At 40.5% G+C, this 15,975-nt stretch overlaps 1 protein-coding gene across 3 annotated transcripts in view; it reads right to left on the bottom strand.

Annotated features, from left to right (window-relative positions):
* Nucleotides 1-15,975, bottom strand: part of SLC16A7 (solute carrier family 16 member 7) — a 136,202-nt gene that overhangs the window by 83,105 nt on the left and 37,122 nt on the right. The window contains exon 1 of one of the 3 annotated variants that reach the window (XM_034770254.1): nucleotides 6,077-6,176. The exons of the other annotated variants lie outside the window; for them this stretch is intronic. The gene's annotated coding sequence lies outside the window, so the exon portion shown is untranslated. Of the gene's footprint in view, nucleotides 1-6,076; nucleotides 6,177-15,975 lie in introns of those variants that run through there. 3 annotated transcript variants of the gene reach the window in all.

The following is a 15,975-nucleotide window of genomic DNA, read 5'->3' as shown; positions in this document are numbered from 1 at the left end:
GCTAAATCTATTAAAGCTCAACGTGCTCACATACTATAAACATGGGGGTCATATAGTCATGGATGACAGTGAGCTGACTGAAGCTCAACCCACATGAGACTGAGGTGATGGGGGAGGGGGGAGGCAAGCAGTCCGAGGAAATGATGGTGGTAATATCAGCCCCTTTGATTGAGAGTGTGTTTGCCATCAGTTACTAGGTTTCAAACTTAGGGATCATCTAGACTGCCCACTAGTCTCCAGTGAAATTCAAGGTGTTGGTTATGACCTATATAGCCCTAAAGGGCCTGGGATTGCCTTATGTGAGGGATTGCCTCTCTTCCCGTGTCAGACTGCCACAGCTACAGTCAGCAGGAATGATCAAGATGGATCCTCCTTGTTATAAAAGAGAGGAAGTGGCTGGCAGGGTATTCTGTGTGAGAGCTCTGAAACCCTGGAATTTTCTCCCCCCATCTGAAATAGTGCAAATGTGGTGACCTTGCAGGCATGCTCCAAAAAGAAACTTGAGATGGGTTCTGGAGAGTGCTGAAGGTATGTATCCCATATTGATGAACAGGTGTAAAGGAGCTTCTGTAGCTGGCTGAAGTCCTGTTGAATTGATTGTTTTAATTCTGTTGAGATTTAAGTATGATGTTAATATAGTATTAGTGTCCTGTGGGCCTTGAATAGGGGGGAGGGATAGCTCAGTGGTTTGAGCATTGGCCTGCTAAACCCAGGGTTGTGAGTTCAATCCTTGAGGGGGCCATTTAGGGATCTGGGGCAAAAATCTGTCTGGGAATTGGTCCCCCTTTGAGCAGGGGGTTGGACTAGATGACCTCCTGAGGTCCCTTCCAATCCTGATATTCTATGATCTTTAGAGTTGTTTAAATCTAAATAAATAAAAGTCCATAGATAATTGAGTTTATTGTAATCATCTAGCAACATTAACTAGGTTTTTTAAACAAAGTTTTGGGATCATTTTGATTGTTTCTGAATTCCCCAGGGCTGTTCTCATCAGTGTCTATTACATAGGTAAATGAAGATAAAGTTATTTGATATGTTATGAATAGGGGGTCACTCTATCTTTAAATTAAAGGGATGAGCTGAGCTGACCAAACTAATAATGGCTATAAAACAAAATCCATATTCCCCTAGCTATTTGGAAATTGTAGAAAGAATCTGTCACTAAAAATACACTGTCTATAAGGAAAATATCACCCCAGCATTTTTTAAAGGGTCATGAAAAGCTCTCGAAGAGAATGCATTTTATATAAGCACCAACTCAGGTATCTTTGTTTTGGCCACTGAAATAAATCACTGATGCGGGGGGCTATTGTGGAATATATTCTCTATTGGCTTTTTCTTTTCTCTATCAGTTTTCAGTGATGGAGAATTGTGTCTAGTTTTTCAATAGAATATCCTTAAACATTTTATTATTTCTGCCCTTGAAAATTGCGTCTTCCACAAGCCAATGTCAAAATCTATCTAATCTATCTGCATTTTGAAAGTGCTTATCACTCTTGTATTGTATAAAGATTAAAAAGCGACAGTAAGGCTGCCTGGGGATAATCAGTAAAATCTATTTATGTTTTGAGTGTGGTGATATAATGGTGTTTCACTGGGCTGATAAAGGGCCACAAGAAAGCCTCGGCACTACACAAAACTTTCCAAGAGTTATTTTGAAGGCTCCATTTGAAAAGAAGTATTTAGTTTATTCAGTGTCTTCAGAACAAATTTAATATGACTTAAACCTAGAAATGAGAAGACATCAAATCGTAGTTGTTTTATGCTGGGGCCTCAAAAACTGAGACTAAAAAACTGAGCTCATGTTTTTGAAAGTTTAGGCCATAGTGTCCAAGACTTCTCTCACTAAAGTAAATGGCAAAAAACTCCCACTGAAATCAGTTGGAACAGGATTGAACCTAAAACTATCCAAAGGAAATTAAACGAATAACTTGGTTTAACTGTAATTAATTTTCTTCATTTTTGGTCCAGCACACAAGTTTTCAAGATGTATGTATGTGGAAATTTCAAAGGGGGAACAGTAACAAGCCATTTTGAGCTACAGAACGAGACAAACACTAGGCAAAGTCAACATTTCAGATCATGAGAATTTTTAATGATCTAGCTCATAAATGATTAAAGCAAATTCTTAAGGCTTTGCAAAAATATTCTCCCGTGTCTTCAAAATAAATCTGACAATTTCCAGGATAATTAAATTTTCCAAACCAAAGTGGAGGGCAGCCTAGTAGCAACCTTGATAATGGGAAGCAACCACCTCCGTAAAATTCATCCCACTGTATTTCCCTAATGGAAGTCAACAGATGAGCTTTCCATTATAGTCTGAAGGTCAACAAATTACGTATTCAAGAGACCAACAAGAAAGCAGATTCCAATGCCAAGGGCCTTGTACCAATAATGCCCTGCATCTAGTCCCCCAGAGTTCCAGTCCAGGATACAGATGCAGCTCAGCTGATTTTAAGTGCTGCAAACGACCAGAAATGGAGAGGTGGACTGTAATTCAGCCAGAGCTCAGGACCCAAATCAGGTAGGGCTTTACACATGAAATCAAAGCCAGTGACACATCTGGAAAAGTAGTATTGTGTTTTACATTGCCTGGCAGAGATAAACAACAAAAAGCATTCTGAACAAGCCCAGTTAATGTCTGTCTATATTTTGCAGTATGTATATATGCCTGTTAAATAGAAAGAGGAAGAGGAAGGGAATTAGGCCTATTTTTAATGTTAAATGAAAGTGTTCATAATGAAAAAATCAGAAGAGTTGCAACAGACAATACAGGAAAGCAATACATTTATTTCACTGATACATCAGAATGCTGTGTGCATAAACATTTCTTGAAGCTTTGATTGCATTTTGTCATTCACTCAGTCCACTGAACTTGTCACACACTTCTTATTTAACCGGTGTCCTTCATGTTTCCAATATTTTAATATCTATGCTAGCTCTCTCAAGGATACAGCTGGAGGACTCGACTGAGGATTCAGATAAAATATCTGACATCCTAGTAGAACAAAGTCACCTCTGTATCCTTGTGACCAGAGCCTTGGTTCACGCTCATTGACCCTGCATGCACTTATGTTCTGTGTTAAATCAAGCAAGGGTAGGGGAAGGAGAGTTGTTTATGCAAGACAGTCTAGGCTGAGTCATGTTAAACCATGTACACTTGTTACAAAATAGGCAATCAACTTTCACCTCTCTGATTTTTACTTCTCACTTAGCTTATGGCTTCTTTGGCTTTTGTTGTTTGTTCGCTTTTGTTCACTCAGAGAAAGCCTAATTCTATATTTTTTGTACAGAAAGCAGTGAAGCCAGGGTAGGCTTCTTTGTTAGTGTACAATATATAGCATTCAGAGAATTTAAAAAAAAACAACTTTCATAACTAGTCCTCAGCATGATAATAATAATCTGTGACAAGCAACCAGAAATCCTTGAAAACTTTAACAGTTCCACAGGAAATGTTCTGAGTCTTTCAAGGAATAATAGATAGTGTTATTCATTTTTCATGAAGCTGAAAAGGTGGGGGGAAGACCCAAATGCTATTTTGAAATTTGCTGAAAATAGATGTTTTTTCTATGTATTTCAGGAAGAAACTTTTGACCTGTTCAGATTGGGTGCAGTCTATTGTGCCTCATCCAATGCCCATTGAAATCAATGGAAGTACTTTCATTAACTTTAGTGAGAGTCGGAAAGGTCCAATAGAATATGCAGTTGCAAGTATGGAACTGTAGTATAAAATAGTCTTTTTTATTCTATTATTTTTTAAAGCTCTGTATGGATATAGATGGGGTCATCCCTCAGTTCTTCCAATTTCCATTCTCTCCTCAAACTAAGCAGTGCAGAGTGAAAAATGTTTCTGGAAAAGAACTGGAGCATATAACAATTTTCAACTGTGAAATCATCCAACAAATTTTGGAAAGGGCAATAAATAGTTCTGGGACAAACTGCTGGGTTTTATTTTATAGCTCTTCATCAATAAAGAATTGCTCAGAAATTTCACCTTAGAAGCAGAGCTTTTATTCTCCTGTAGGGTTATGATTCTTGAAAACTTTTACATCATTTAAATTCCCTTTCACAGCCTCCCAAACCCTTAACTTCTTGTCTGGGTATTCAGCACACACCAAGAGCTATGACCCTCTCATTGCTACAGTGAGATTCACTGTTTCCTGCAAAATATGCAGTCTTATGGGCATGGTCCCACACAAGTTTCCCCTTACTATAAATATAATTAGAAAGTAAGATCATTGTAGATACTATAGGGATCAGAAACAATGCAGAAAACTGAGCAGCCAAAAGAGCTTTTATCTTATAGCAACAGCTCACCTTCTGGATCAAATTACTTAGGACGGGCAAAAAAGCTATTTATATGTATCACTCAAGGGGCTGCATAATCTCCCCCAAACTTTATTTCCCCTCTCTAATTTAAAGTAGTCCAGGTTCCAAAGGTAGAAAAATCAAGGGTTCTTGATTGCTGACAAACTATACAAAACTATTCATAGATCTTCCTAGTTGTAGTTACTAGCAGCTAGAGTTTTAGCATGACTCACAGGCCCAAAGTAATATGGAATATTAATGATAACATGACAATAATGGAAAAAGATATGGTAGCTGGAGGTAGGTGAATTAACAACTGCTTAGGTAATGGATAGAGGAAATGGAGTCTTAAAAAAACACAATGGATGAATTTTCAGAACACTACATTTCATGCCCAATTTTTGAGTAATATCATAAAAATAAAGAGGAGGATTGGTCTAGAAAGGAAGAATATTCTTGGTGTTTAAACCAGGACTCACAGGCCATGATTTTCAAAACTGATTACTGGTATTTCAAAATTCTGTTTTTGTGAAATCAACTTGAAACACCTTAAAGGGGCTTATTTTCAGAAAATGTTGGGCATTTATGCTCTGACTCTGACCTGCTCTGCATTCATTTTGCACATCAGGCCTTGTGTGTGCAAGACAGTGAACAAAAACTGAACATACAAAGTTGTACACACAGAAATGGAGACTGGATTAAAAACCTTTTGAAAATGTGGCACTTGGAGTTTAAGTCTCCATCTATTTATATTGGAAGCACAGACCAGAACAGAGACACTCTTATTTTATGTTTGTACAGCTCCCAGCACCTTGGACTCCTGATTCTAACTGTGGCCCTTGGGTGTTGCCGTGGTATAAATAATAAATAACATCTTGTGCTACTGAGTAACATTTTGAAGATAAACCAATTCAAACTATTTGTAGTTTTCTTAATTGATGAGGCTGGAGGCTTCCATTTGGTAGTTCTAAATTAACAAAGCAGCAATGGAAGCATTCTTTCACAGATATTTCAAAACCTAGTGGTACTGTAAAGTTTTATTCTTGGAATGTGTTATATTTGTTTCTTAATTAAAATTTAAAATTTGTAGGTACCACTACAAATGCAAAACAATTTTCTTCCCTTAATGATTCTTTCTAACCTGTGAATAAATAAATATCCAAATACCTGAAGAAAAATGGGCTTTTACAAAGGTATTTAAAGAAAGTGCTAGATGTGCCAACACTGATACAGAACAGTGTCTGATCACTAACAATAATCAGTTGGCTCAGCCTAGAGAAATGAAGAAAACAAAACCTTAAATATTTAGCACATATAAATCTTCCAAGTCTATGGGTCCAGTCCAGTTCCCATTGAAGCCAAAGGAAAAATTCCATTGACTTAAAGTGCAGCAGGAGCAGACTCCTTGTTAATAACATCAACAATGATGTCAAGAAAAGGTTTAATATTTTTACAGTGAAATATAGCAGAGCTCAATCAGTGTTACAAACTACATAAATATGCACCCAAACTATTTGTTAGCCAGCATAATGAATTACATTTTACAATTTGAAGATTTTTCCTTTAAACTCAAATTTCCAGCTTTGGAGGAATTCTGAAAACTCCTGTAATGTTTCGTACATATTGCATAACATGTTTTGAAAGATGACCCAACAACAAAGATATTACTAAACTACAGTGACAAACATTAGAAATGAAGCCAAAAAAGAATTTTAAAAACATCTACACCCTCATTTTAATTTATTGTCCATTGTAAATAATCCCATACCTTACACAATTAGTTCCTCCCGTAATCAAACTGCAAAGCACTTTGCTACTACTTAAAATTAATGACTAATGGTCCACAAAGCCAACAAGGAAGTAAATTTATGCCAGCCGAGTAACAGGCTAAACCACTCTCAGCCAGTTACATCCAGATAAATTAAGAATGTCATGTGATACTATGTCAATGCTAACGTATAATTTTCCTACTTCCATTCAGGTGGTATGCATGTGACAAATACAACTTTAAGTTTCCAACAACAGATGTTGTTATAGCAACTGAATAGGGCACTCAAAGATACTGTGTGAAAGTCACAGATGACAAAAGTTATAAGGAAAGTCTTGATTTATAATAGTTTCACTGAACTTTAACTCTTGGAGTTTTGTAAAATGATTTCTATTACAGTTTCTGAAACTGCAGGGAACATTAAAACTCCTACTGTAAAGTAAATACAATAAATGTAAATTTTCAGTCAGTGGGAAGGTGTCAGTAAAGGAGGCTAGCACTTTAATACAGGTTTTGAAAAACAAGGTTTGGACTAGAATGGAATATAGACCTTATTCTTATCTCATATTATTGTAATTCCATTGTCTTCAGTGTAGTTCCTCCTGCTTTACAGTGATATAAGAGTGATTGGAATCTGACCCTCCATGCACAAAGATTTTAGGATTGGTGGGAGGGAGTCAAAGGTGGATGTCTCCTGAAATTTCCATGAAGCAAAAATATTTTCATATCTGGAGCTGTGTTCCTTCTAATTTTTCCCACACATGTGTGGAATGAATTTTGTTAGGTGCACCAATATGCAAGTGATGTGCGACATATCACATTCATATTGGTTCACATAACAAAATTCATCTGGGGTGGGGGTGGGGCCGAGGGTTTTGGAGTATGGGAGGGTGCAGGGGTGTGAGGGCTCTGGCCGGGATGCAGGCTCTGGGGTGGGCTGGGGATGAGGGGTTTGGTGTGCAGGAGGGTGCTCCGGGGCTACAGCAGGGAGAGAGGACTCCCCCAGCTCTCTCTCCCCCAGCTCTCCTCCCCGCTGGGCTGGGGGGGAGGGGTGCCTCTCTCCACCGTGGCAGCTCCAGGGCTAAGGCTGCGGAATAGGCGCCCCTCCCCTGGTCACGGCAGGTTGGGGGCCGGGCTGGGGCCGAGGAAGGGGTGCCCCTCCCCCAGCCATGGCAGGTCCCAGCCGGGCAGGTTCCCTGAGCACCTGCGCGGCGCTAAATAGGCTGCTGTGCAGCCACGCAGCTTAGAGGGCACTTAGGGCTGGAGCCATATATGTGTTTAGATAAGTCCTGTGATTTTAGTTATGAATGGGAAGGAGCATGTGCTCGTGGGAGGCATAGAAGTTTAACATGCTGAACTCAGGAAAGAAATTCTGGGAGAGCAGAAGGAGTTAAAAAACAATAAGGACCTTAGAAAGTAATATGAAAATAAGTTAAAATATTTTTGTTACAAAAAATGAAAATGGATGGTCAGAGGTTTAGATTCTTCAAGCTGCTGAGCATTCCTATGACACGAGTGGCCTCAACTTCACCTGACACAGATGTTGGCATCCTTTTATCTGTGAGAGACAGTGGAAATTGCAGCCTATGATGTAGATGGTTTGCAATGTCTCATGTGACTAAATAGTCCAATCTGAGATTTGCATGACCTTTGGCAGTTGTTGCAAATGTATGTATCATAAAACCCTCTCCAGAGGTGCCCAATTACTTTTGTAGTATCACATTCTACATGACTCCACTCTCACACTTCTAACCCCATTGTAGTTCATGGAGTTACACCACTGTAAAATTGGTGTGAGAGCAGAATCAGGGGCCTTGTGTTTAATGCCTGCAATAAGGCATGCTGACTGCTTAAGACAGGCTCCTAGCCCAGGAAAGCTCTATTCCCAGTTCAACCCAGAACAAAGGCATTCTGGAGGTTGTAGTTCCCAAAGGGACCATGAACATTGTAGGCAACAGCCAGGAATTCTGGAAAAAAAGGAGATAGGAATAAAATTAAACTCTGTGCCCAGATAAGTAATGAGAGACCAGGGAGGGAGTAAGGCCTCATGTAGACATCTCTGCTAAGAGTGGCAGAGGCTCTGTCTCTCTCTAGTACAATGACCTGGAAAGAGGGCCTAAAAAGACAGCCAAGTGGCTGGGTAAAATACTCTGAGAGGGAGGGATTTTATTTTGGCTGGAGAGCCAGAAAAGGCCAAGTCCGAGAGGAGAATTAAAGGATTGTAGCAGAGTCAAAGGAATTAGCTCTAGGGGAAGAGAAGTTGAGGAGAGCGGGTGGTCTCACAGCTGTAATTTGTGCTTGTGAGCTCCTTTCTGATTCTGAGGGCCACCAGGGGATGTTGGTGTGGTATTTTGGATGGGTGGAAGATTTCAGTGAGGGATGTGACCCAGAGAGAGAAAGAGAGAATGAGTGGATGAGATGCAGTTATACCTGGAGAAGAAGGAAAACTGATAGGCTTTTGATGAGGGGCTGTTGCCCAGGGATAAGACAGGGTAGAAGTTTTAGATTTTTGTTACCCTGGAAGAGGAAACTCTTGGTGTAGCTGCAAAACTAAATTAGTCTATTAAGTGTGGGAAACTGAGGCATACCTACTTTTGTTTGATGGAAGTGTTGTAATGCCTTTCAGGGATTTCTCTTTCTTTCTTTAACCTTAACCCTCCTACAGAGAAGGTACCAAACTGTCACTCCATATTGTAGGTTGCAGTGCAAATTAACCCTTCTCTTTAGATCCAATTTTGTGAATTGGCTGATGGGACTGTAATAGAAAGAGAAAGCCTGAGACAAGGGGCCTGGTGTAAGGCCTCAGGTCTGAACTAAAGTCAAGCCCTGCTGACATAAAGCAAAGTTAGCAAAAGTCAGGTCAAGTCAGGCCCTGCCCTGTTACAAAGCAGATTCCTGTTTGCAGAATCACTGTCCAATACATGAACTTGGCAAGAACAGGGCTGGTGTTGCAAAAACACACCCATATTCCTAAGAAGTACTAAGCACAGGACACTTGTGCACACACATTCCAGAAGGGTTTACCAAATCACGCTCCCCAAAGATAAGGAGAACAGACTGACCCCTCCTAAAGACAAGGTCAGGATGACAGTGTGATGAATAGAGATGTTTTGATCAAACCAACATGTACAAGGTAATGGATGGTAACAAACCATGTCAGGGAGCAATAATTAACTATGTCAGCGGGGCAATATGTAACTTGTATATAAAGTGGTGTCTGAGAGGGAGTGTCTTTGGCCAGCCTTAGGGGGCAGTGGCTGATCCACTGACTGAGCTGTCCCTTGTCATGAGCATACATGTGCTAGTGTAACTGTAGACATTGATTTGGGGAGCTAGGACCATGCTTCATTGGCAATAAACCAGGCCTGGTGCCTTCACTGAAAACCGAGTCTGTGGATTTATTGGGAAGTCTGATTGAGGTCTGCTGTACCCGCTGTCTGCACAGAGCTAGGATGGCACACTGAAAAAACACACACAGCCAAACATCTGACCACAGGAACAGTTGTGATGACACAGGAAACATCATCTCTCCCGTTGAGACTGTACTTTGTGACATCTATGATACTCACAGCAGAGGGCTTTGCCTCTGTAATTTCCTCTCCATACAATACAGACCACTGTGACTGCTAGCAATGTCCAGCATTCCAACTGACCAGTTTGATTGCCCAGTGATAGCACTATGTTCCTCAGTTTATATCCACTTCTTGAATTGCTGTAACTTTTATTACGAAGTTAATTACATTTTCCTACATTAACATCTCAGACTGACTGCTTTTTCAGTCTACTTAACCAGCTAAGCCTACAATTATATACACTGCTTGCCATTTTCATCACATGCTGCTATTGCACAAGTAGTTCAGCCAGATGTTCATAGAATTATAGAATATTAGGGTTAGAAGGAACCTTAGGAGATCATCTAGACCAACCCCCTGCTCAAAGCAGGACCAATTCCCAGACAATTTTTTTTTTACCCCAGTTCCCTAAATGGCCCCCTCAAGGGTTGAACTCACAATGCTGGGTTTAGCAGGCCAATGTTCAAACCACTGAGCTATCCCTCCTCCCCATACTTCTAATACATGCTGCTGATTTAAAACATCCATGCCAAGTTAGAAATGAATAACTGAGATCATTGTGGACAAATATACTACTTACCAAGAAACAAAATATAATGCATTTTACATGAGAGGTAAAACACATCCTACAAGGCTTTTTTCATATAGTGTAATTAACCCCTTAACATTTTCACACAATACTGCAACCCTTCATCAAGGATCAGAGGTGAGGTATTAAGTAATATAAGGTTAAACACTATGAGAGTTTAGTTATGCTAAAAGACATAATATACAGCATTTGATCAACTGATTGGTTGTTACAAATGAATTTCAGAATAATATCTGGGCTATTTATTTTATTTATTGCAGAAATTCCTTATCGAAAAAGCTAAATTTATGTTTTATTATTATTCCCATATTTTAAAAAATCTACATTAAACTGGAGTTAAGATTAAGGTTGAGTATGTATCAGTTATTTCATGGTAAAAACATTTCAGAGATAATGTAATTATCCCTAAAACAAGTTTTACCGCTCCAGGAAATTCAAAGTTGAAGATAACCTTAAAAGAAATCCAAATCTACTAAGATAAGGAAATGCACGTAAGGCACCCAAACACCGTTAACTCCATCCTGTATTGATGCTGTGAAATGACAGTACAATTATGATTAATGCATAATCGTGTTTGTAGTCCAAGAGTAAATTAAAATAATTTGTAAAGACTCTTTTTTTTTTTCATTTTTCCTCCTTATTTTGTCACTACATGTATTTGGGTCAGGCTGGTGGGTAGCTGCATAACAATAAAAATTGTTTGTCCCTGAGACCATATTTACTTTTAAGATTCAAAAAGACATCAGTTTGTCCTCATCAAACAGATCTTTAAAGACACCTGCTTTCAGGGGTGGATATTAAGGCTCTCTGGGGATTTGGATGTATCCACGCTGCTCCACATTTCTCAGGTGAGATATTTCCACCTCTCCATCAGTTTAGACAAGATATCTAAACTTAGACAGTCCAATCCCATGTAGCCAAGCCTATTATGAACAGATTGGTCCTCGTTCTCTTAGAGTGAACCAGTACTGGCCTCATCAAGCTTCTCTCTGCCCAGCCAGCATCAGAAAGTTTTAGAAAACTGACTTGTGGCTGTGGGAATTCTTGCCTCCCACTTTCATGGTGTGTGCCCTTCCCCATGCTGTAATAATCAGCTGTCATCTTCATTCTAGACATTTTCTCAGTCCTCCTCCCTTCCTACAACATGTCATAGCATCACTGACATACACCAGGACAGCATAGCTATCCTTTCTAATTCCCCCCCACACACACACTTTCCCTTTGGTAATGTAACATGACATTGTGACAGGGCATGAGGGCCATTAGGGGACCTCATGCCTCCATAGTAACTCTTCTGTTCTGGCTTTCCTAGTTCCTCCTCTGGATTCTCACCTCATGCCCCTTTCCCTCAGGTTACAATATGATCTAACATTGTATATGCATCTTCTTAAGAACATAAGAAACAGCCATGTTGGGTCAGACCAATGGTCTATCTAGCTCAGTATCCTGTCTTCCAACAGTGGCCAATGCCAGGTGCTTCAGAGGGAATGAACAGAACATGTAATCATCAAGTGATCCATCCCCAGTCAACCATTCCCAACTTCTGGCAAGCTTCTTCTCTACTGAGTTTTAATTTTGGTCTCTTGGAAGCACAAGACCAGCCAGCAGCAATCATTCATGAGAGGTACCTCCTACTGTTGCTTCTCTGTTCTGCTATGACTCACTACTTGTTGCTGTGTCCCACTGATCCTTGTGCTCACCCCAAATGCTGGCCTGAATTCTAATGGTGCATGATTTGTCCTCCCTGACTGCTTTGCCCAGTAAAGAAAAAAAGTAAACAGATATGAAAACTAAGCCCAGAAATGTGGGCTGAATGCTCTCAGTATCCAGGCAGTAACATGAACTGTTTATAATTATTATTGTTATTCTGTGAATGCCTCTTATCCAGAATGCATCATTCTCTGACTTTGCAAATACCTGTGGTTTTGTGGCAACCCAGGGCACTGTTGATGTCACAGAATGATGCATTCTTGAATATTTTAACAAAGCTAGAAGTCTCAGAGAGAAACAAATTATCAGTGAAACTAGAATACTAACTGATTCAGAGCTGCACTCATGTATTCCTGTTAAATTCTGTTAAAAAGCTTAAAGGGATGCATTAAGGATGTCAGTATTGTTCTTATTATAACATTTCCTGGGTCAAGTCTTAAAGGAAGGATATTCGCCTACATTTTTTACTCTACGCTGATAAGTCTGTACTTTCCCCAACACTTGTAAGTCTGTAGTTTTCCCACTGAAATTATCATGGTTTTGGCAAAGATGCCATTTAACATAATCAATTTTGTGTAAATTTTAAATATAATAATGAACCTTCTGGCTCAATACTGGGTACCCTTGCTCATTTGGAATGACCCAAAGGAAAAACATTGGGTTATTATAAATCATTCTAGGATGGGTAGGACTCAGGCTAGCATCTAGCCTGCAGAAAGAACTGTATGATCCACAGTTACTGGGAAGAGCAAATAAAGGCACTATAAGGATTTTGGAGCAGGCACTGTGTCCAGAACAGCTTATGGACCTACTGTGCAGCAATGTGGCAGGGAAGGATCCTCAGTGTGACTGTCAGAAGATGCCTAGAACACCAGAGACTGAAGAAGACTAGGCCTGTGAGACCGAAGGCCTAGGACTCTATCTCCTCACAGAGAGGTGCACATAATAAAGCTACTTGGATCTTAGACCCAGGGAACTCTGACAGGTTAGCTTGTACTCCTTATTTGGATGTCCCCTAGTCTACATCTACACTACAAACCACTGGTAGCAGCACGGAGTGTATATGTAGCTACACTCTGAAGTGAAAAGCAGGCAGGGCCCACTTTGTTGTGGGTAGCTACAGATATCAGTGAAACACTCTGACAGAAGGTTGGTAGCGGGGAATGGTTTCAATAGCTCCCTGCTGCCAGAGCCTTTTTCCCACTGCCTTTTCCCCACTTTTATGTTTCTTCCTGCTGTGAGGAAAGGCTCCAGCAATGGGGAGCTGACAGAGCCTTTTCCCACAGCTGGAGTCTTTTACTGTGGCAGGGAAGGGCTCCAGCAGCAGAGAGCTGCTTTCCCCACCGCCTTCCTTGCTGCTAGAGCCTTTCCTCCCTGTCAGAGCCTTTTCCTGTGGTAGGGGTAGGCTCCAACAGTAGGGATTTGATGGAGCCTTTCCTTGCTATCAACTCTCCCCCGGAGTGTGCATGTGAGTACATACCCATACCCTTCAGGCATGTCTTTACTCTGTTTGTCTCCTAAGCCATATCTTACTGGCTACACTGCTAATTACACCTGGGCTGGGGGGCTATGTGGGTATGTCCTCTACACGCTGCTGAAAGAAGTGTGCTGTGTAGACATACTTATTGTGGTGTAGTTTGGATATTATCTACTTTCCTTTTACAGCTAATGTGTGAGAATCCTACCTAATAAGTTTGCTTTCTTTCTTATCGACTGTACTAAAGATTCCTCTTTTACTTTATAGTAGGACTCCACCAACGGACAGAGTCTGTAGAGTCCAGTGCTTGGCATGCCCGTAGTGCTTGTCACCAGCCTGTGGTACACAGAGCACCCTAACAAATAACTAGAAGCAATTGTGTACCACAGCGGTCAAAATGACACCCTGCAGTGGACTCAGCAGAGGACCCTCTGCTCCTATTTTATTACAATGACTTTTATTATTTATACAGATGTCTTACAGACAAATGAAAACCACAGCCCTTGCCCTGAAGAATTTACCATCTCATGAGTACAATCTTGAATTTACAATCAAATGACCTAAAGATAATGTACAGCAGAGAAGAAGGGCAGGTGAGGGAGCTTCTAGGTTTGCATTAAATATGATCATGTGCTCTCTTGTGTTTACAGTGAATATATGTATCATGCTAGTTACACTTTTATTCATAGTTTTTTTTATATATGTTGTTTTTATTATTAATTTGATGCAGGAGCATCAGTCTGTATTGTGAAGATCAGAGAACTGAAAGAAGTAATATTTCAGAAGGAACTTGTAGAAGAAGAGCATAGTTGCACAGTGTGCAAGACGACATGTAGAGGGCAGTGCAGGAAAAAGTACAGAGGAACTTATATTAAAAGGATGTAAAGGAAGCATAAAGGGAAATAGAACAGAACTGGAAGAAAGCAGGGCATGAGGGGGTGGCATGGTAGAAGATCCCTAGACATATGAAGGTGAGATCCCTAGACATATGAAGGAGTTCGCTTTTGATGTAGGAAGAGAAAACCCAGTGGAAAAGGTAGTGTTTGGAGTGGGGGAGGGGGTGGAGAGAAGCAATTAGAGAATGAGTAGATGATAAGGTTAGCAGTGGCATTTTTCAGAGACAAGAGGATGCAAGGTGAGAGTCAAGTAGGTCAAAGAATAAGAGGTTGAAGCAGTATAGGCAGGAGATTACAAGGTAACAGACAGAAGTATTTGCATGAGGGACAGAATTACTTTTTAAAAAACAATGTATATTTGTATATGTAAATCAGGCATACATGCAGCTGCTTGATTTGCATGTACAAATTTAGGATGTGCAAGGCAGGCTGAGGAGTTCTCTTTTCGTAATGTTGAGCTTGAAGTATCAAACAAACATCCAGGAATTGATATCTTAGAGCTTTGAAACTGGAAGAGGAGGAAAAGCCAAGATAAAGATGTTGATTTGGGAGTCATCAGTGCACATATGGTATGTGTAGATAAAATACTCTTATAAGCACTAGACTGATCCCAAGAATGGATAAAAATCACCCAGGAATAAGATGTAATATTAAGAATAAGGGGCTAAGTACAGAAATAGAGGCACATTGGTGGAGTGGGAGGGAGAAGAAACCAACAAAGGAGACACTAAAGGATTCGTTAGAGAGTTCTCAGAAAGAGAACCAAGATAGAGCGGTTGACTATGTAAAAGAGCAGAGTGATTGAGGAAGTTAAAGATCATCCAGCTGGTAGGATTGGAAGGGAGCAAAGAATAGAAAAATAGGGCTTTAAAAACTCAAAGTGGGGGAAGCAGCACTCCCACAACATGCTCCTCCCCTTCTTTAAAGCATTCAGAAGCCTCTGGACTGCAACTTCACAGGGTCAAGACTTTGTGGTTTAGTGAATAGTGGTGGTGGGGCAAGTGAACAGTAATGTAATCCCAAGAGTGTAGTGGATATCTGCATTAGAGCTAATGTTGCTTTGTGCAACACATACTTTTGCTCCATATTTGCACCCCCTTGTTTTTACACAGCTGGAACCTGAACGCCACAGCCCATGCCTTCTCCTTAATCCTCAAACCTTTGCCCCTGAGGGAGTAGACATTTTCTGGGCTTTCTGTTCATCTTCAATAGGTTTATCTGTAGAAAGATATAGTACGGCTATGATGCTCCCCATGGGGACTCAGGGCTGTCAGATATCTCCCCACAACCTCTTAGTGTGAAGCAGCCTTGTCTGTGCCTGCTGTGGATCAGCTCCCTGATTACACCAGCCTCTGGCAACACAAGCACTGCCTTCCAGGCCTTGCTCTCTCTGTACAGATAGCAATAGGCACACGCCATCCCCTGAGTCCTCCAAGCATTCCCTGCCATGTCCAGACCCTTATCCACTGAACACTCACTGAATGACTGAGACATCAATGTGATGCAACCATGAAAAAGGTTAATGCATTCTTAGGTTGCATCAGGTGAGTTATTTCAGGTAGAGACAGGGAAGTGTTAGTACTGTTATACAAGGCTCTGGTGAGACCTCATCTGGAACACTGTATGCAGTTCTGGTTTCACACATTTAAGAAAGA

The sequence above is a fragment of the Trachemys scripta genome, chromosome 1 (genome assembly GCF_013100865.1).
Source record: "Trachemys scripta elegans isolate TJP31775 chromosome 1, CAS_Tse_1.0, whole genome shotgun sequence".
NCBI classification, from domain to species: Eukaryota; Metazoa; Chordata; order Testudines; family Emydidae; genus Trachemys; species Trachemys scripta.
Note: the sequence above shows the minus strand (reverse complement) of the source record. Positions and strands in the feature narration are given on the sequence as shown.